This window comes from Cupressus sempervirens, chromosome 3, assembly GCF_028749045.1.
Source record: "Cupressus sempervirens isolate cs-2001-9-10 chromosome 3, ASM2874904v1, whole genome shotgun sequence".
In the NCBI taxonomy this organism is placed as follows: domain Eukaryota; kingdom Viridiplantae; phylum Streptophyta; class Pinopsida; order Cupressales; family Cupressaceae; genus Cupressus; species Cupressus sempervirens.
The window spans coordinates 455,260,897-455,266,214 of NC_143120.1; the positions used below are offsets into that span (position 1 = coordinate 455,260,897).

The 5,318-nt window shown below is 26.5% G+C and overlaps 1 pseudogene; it reads right to left on the reverse strand.

The window, feature by feature from the left end:
• Nucleotides 1-2,763: 2,763 nt before the first annotated feature.
• On the reverse strand, nucleotides 2,764-4,150 carry LOC149567045 (replication protein A 70 kDa DNA-binding subunit A pseudogene; annotated as a pseudogene).
• Between the last annotated feature and the right edge of the window lie 1,168 nt (nucleotides 4,151-5,318).

Here is a 5,318-nt window from a genome sequence, read left to right on the forward strand (position 1 = left end):
GTCTTACTTGAGTATAATGTTTCCACTAATGACAATATCTATGAACTTACTTTAGGCATCTTTTCAACAATCTCTCCCTATGGCATTGATGGTAACATTGTGAAAATTTGGCTAAGTAATAGAAAAATTTCTTCATAAACTTTAAAAACTTGTGTCATTCAAAAGTGTGGATCATATAGCACCTATATACCATGCTCTATACTCTAAATTCCTACTTTGATTATACTTGCATATTATATTTATAATATCCCTCTATATATAATTGTTGCTCCCTTAGGCTTATACAATTTCCTTATATTTTTTATTGCCACACTCTCCCTTTGATACCAATGACAAATGTGAGTCAAAATTGATATATACATGTCAAAATTTTGTTCCCAAACAACCCTCTAAGCCAAAAATATGGTACAATCTAAGAAATTTTTCTTCAATGTCTCATATTTGACATCCCATGTCTTCTTCAAAAACCTAGCTACTTATACCATTACACACATTCCATAGGCAACAACTTTGAGTCCATTCAAGTTCATTGGGATGAACTTCTAATATGATTTCTTGGCCTCAAGAAAAGTGATCAATTGCTTTTGTAATGTGTCTATTTTTGGAGTCAAGTGGTCTCTAAATAGATTGAATCTAGTTATTACCTGATTTCTCTCATGCTCTCATCTATTTTCTTACTCTCTTATCAACTTCAATAGTGCTCAGATCATATTGCTCCAATTCTCCAACAATTTGTTCTAATTTAGCCTCATTCACTTTTATGCATTTGGTGACATCTCCTACATAATGATGAGCTCTTGTGCATTCAATATATATCTTCTTTTCTTAAACTATACATCCTCTCATTTTTTGGTTTGTAGTGACTTATTAAGAAAGTACTAAACACTTTTCATAAGTCATGGGGTTCTAGGCATCACCTTGATTTTTATATTTATTTATTTATTTTTATTATTATTATTATTTTTTAATTTCTTTTTTTCTTGTTTGTTGGGGGGTGGGTTAACTCGTAAACCATTTCCCAAGGTTGACTTGTCAAGTATGTTTAGGATTAACTTGTTAACTTGACATGGGTGTTTGTAGCAAGATGATGTGCAAAAAGGGGGGTATAAGTGTACCGCTTTTTCTTGAAATCAGGTAAATGTAATCTTAGAAGATCCATTCGAGGGTCATGCACTCAAAATGAGAAAATGTGTAAAACAAAAAAATGTAGTATTATGAATCTATTTTCTAAAATACTAAGGTTTTTTAAAAAATGGAAAATATTAAGAGGGTCAAACCCCACACACGCAAAAAATTGTTCCTATTTTTGTTCAAAAACATAACATAGTTATTTTTATGTGCTCCACAAAACATATAGTTATGTTTAGTATTTTGAAAAACCATTTGGTAGGATGATAGGTAAGAATGAGATCTAGAGATTGTGTATTTTTCCATAATTTTATAACGAGTAGTTTTTTTAATGATTTTTTGACTCAATCTTCAAATTTTAGTACCTCTTTGTGCACTGGGCATAACTTGCATCAAAATAATAAGAAATCAACACTTTTTCAAAAAAGTGTATAGAATCAAGTGTAGAATAATAATATATAATTTATTTTCCATTTGGTTAAGTAGATCAAAAGTTATTAAAAAATGGTAGACGTATGTTTGAGATGATTGTCAAGACACTGATATAGAAAAATTAATTTCACAATGCTAATCTTGTCCAAAAACTAAAAAAACAATATGGTTATAAATTAGCTAAGAAAATGTGTGAGGTTATGGTGATAATTTTAGAGATACCCACTTCGCCATTTGCAAACTTGATATAGTCAAAGACGAGAATTGTTTGCAGAAGATGAAAAAAATGTCTAAAGCAACAAAAATGGAGAGAAAACATCAACCCAATCTTATGGGTAGTTTAACAAACCTATGACCAAGCCTAAACACAATCACAATTTTTTATTAACAAAATATAATCGCATTATGCTTCATAAGAGTAAACTGTCATACTAGACATATGTCATAACCCTATACTAGCACAGAATTAATATAAATATATTCAATATTTGTATTATCCTAAATATAAATATATGTATTTAATCTATTAACTAAAAGAACTAATGGTAAAGACTAAGTTGTCCTTACACTAACGAGTTTCTTGAGCCACCAAGGAAAGATAAATTGACAAAGAGAAAATACTACTAACGAATAATATTGGTTAGTTGTGGAATGATATAAGCCACATTAATCATACTTTATTTTTAACTATGGAATTTATTGTATATCCACCCAAAGATAATTGAACCTCATAAAATTATGTGAACCAATAATAAATGTGGGCCATAGATATCATATTATAGAAAAAAACAATTAAATGCAAATATACACCAATAAACATAAGGTGGAGCCTTAATAATAAATCAAAGGGAAGTCAAGTTGACAAACATAAAAACTAGCATACCTAAAATTTTAATTAATTTTTTTTTTTGTAAATTAAGTGGAGAGATATCTAATTTCAAGATATCTTAAGTTCACAAATATAAATAGTTCATCAAATTATGTATTAAGAAAGTTAGAAGGCTGCAAATAAAGAAAAATAAGATTTCACAAATGCATATATATAATATATATCAAATGCATGTATATAATATTTTTGAACAATATGAAGGACCAATTACTCAAAATTTGGATGTGCTAACTTGCACATATCCAAGTATAAATTATTTGAAACATTTAAAAATATTTTTAGCTAGAAGGAAATAAATAGAGTAGAACCTAGATCTAAACAATTGAATCTAATAATACTTTGCTTTTTGATGCATAGTCAATGTTCTCAACTTTTATAAGAGTACACTCAACCCTTTGTTCATCATTATCAGTCTCTTCTTTAATGGTAACTTTAAATATGAATTTATTGAAAATTACCTTCCGTATAAGATATCCTAGTTTGACATCATCTTGTTCTTCATCCTTGAATATTTTTAATTCCCTTGCTGTAACACCCATAATCTCTTCTGTCGCTTTCCCAAAAATAGTAACCCAAGTGACTGTTGTGTGATTGTGCACTATACATTGAAACATGTATATGTAATCACATTCAGAAAAACTCTTATCACATCTTTGACAATACCAATTACCATTTCTGTCAGTGTTCACCTTCTTTTTGCATTATCTATCTTCAAATTTTAAGGGGCAAGTTGTATAATAAAAAATTTCCACCTTCATAAAACATAGGGTAGCTTTAATCACACCCCAACAATTGCATTAGATTGACCAAGTCCCCAATCATTAACTTGTGCCATAGTTTTTATCATTTTAGCTTTTCCAAATGATGATATTGTCTTTCTAATAGAAGGGGAAGCAAGAACTTTCCCTTCTGTATCAAACCATGATTTCAATTGATGTGCCTCTAGAAGATCTAGATATATAAAAAGTTGAGTTGTGCTAATTGTCCCTATAGATTTTCCTCCAAAATCACTAACACATCCAACCTTTATAGCAAGAATAGGAAAACTTTCTAAGTCACATAGGTTTTGGAGTTGTTGGCCTTCCTTATTGCAAAAGGCATCCCACATAGTGAACTCTACTATGAAACCTGACCTGTCTTTCAATTGAAGAGTTCTTTTTTGAGTTTATGTGGCATTCTTTTTTAATATAAAATTTGATGGATCAACTACTAAAACAACACCAATGATATCAACTATAGAATTGTTTTCCATGGCATCAACTTCACTTATTGATATAAAATTGAAATTTTGTTTAGGCATAAAATTGTCTTCCTCCAAACACAATTCAATTATGGAATTACTTTGTAGTAGAATTTTCAAATCATTATTCAAACGGTTAAAAAAAAATTCTGCCAGTTTAAGACTCCCTTTTGAGATTGTAAACAATTTCTCAATCTCTATGAATTCATAAAATTTATCTACAATAACATTGAAACATGTAACTCTTATTCCCCACCATCAAAATCAACCAAATCAAAACTAAAAACTTTTCCATCTCCTTTTGCATTATTTAATTAACGAAGATGAGTCTTTGTAGTAACTCTAGCCTTGATTGTCCATACACTCCTATAAGGATGTAATGCTGCAATAGGAATATTTTTTGCAACAACTTTATTTCTTGCAACATTTAGTTGATCACATGAATCATTGGTAGAGTCCATGCCTACATCATCATAACATAAACAAAATAATAAAATATTAAGAAACATTAAACACAATGAGATTTATCAAAAAAGACAAAAAATTACTAGTAGAAATTTATGTTTGCAAAACATAGAAAATAATTGTATAAATAACACAAAATATTTAATTTTTATTAAAGCAAATCATATTATTCACACATTCTTAGCTCAAGCAATGTCAAATTACATCATCCTTATTTTACTAAAAGTAACTATATACCCTCCAAAAAAATTATAAATAAAAAATATATAATTAATTTTTTTAAATCTTATATATGATTAAAAAAAATACCATTCCAAATTATTGATTAAAAGATATGAAATACAATTCATATAAAAATGATTTAAATAAATAATGTTCAAATATAAACCTTTCATATTTAAGAAGTAATGTAAACCATAAATATATTATATTAAATCAATAAATTAAATCTAAAAGGAAAATTATTAAAATATGAAATAAATCTAATATTTTAAAAATTAATTAAGTATTTGCAACCTTTTTACTATCATCTAGAATGTCATTTTCTATTTTTTTATAGATTGCCTCTTAAAATCTCCAACAATTCTTCAAAAATAAATTTAAAATAAAAGGAAAATTATTAAAATAAGAAATAAATCTAATATTTCTAAAATTAATTAAGTATTTGTAACATTTTTACTACCATCTAGATTGTCATTTTCTATTTTTATAGATCACCTCTTAAAATCTCCAACTTCTTCAAAAATAAATTTTAAAAAATCGAAACTTATCTTTCTAAAAGTTCGCAAATTGAAGAAACTTATACAAGTGTAATAACAATTATTTTAAAAACTTATAAATTTATAAAAATTACAACAAAACTACTTAACTTTGTGAAATTCACAAATCATATGAATAATTGTCATCAAAAAATAATAATATAACTTCTAAGAAAATCTATATTAAATTAATAAAATTTATATGTATAAATAATTTTTATTTAAATAAATAAAATAAACAATTCAAATTATTTATTTAAAGTCTATCAACTAGAAAACTTATAAAAGTTTAATAATTATTTAAAAATTTTAATTTTTCTAAATTTAATTATTTCAAACTTTTTTATATAATTCAAAAATTCAAAAATCAATACTTATTATTTTTATAATACTTATTATTTTTAAT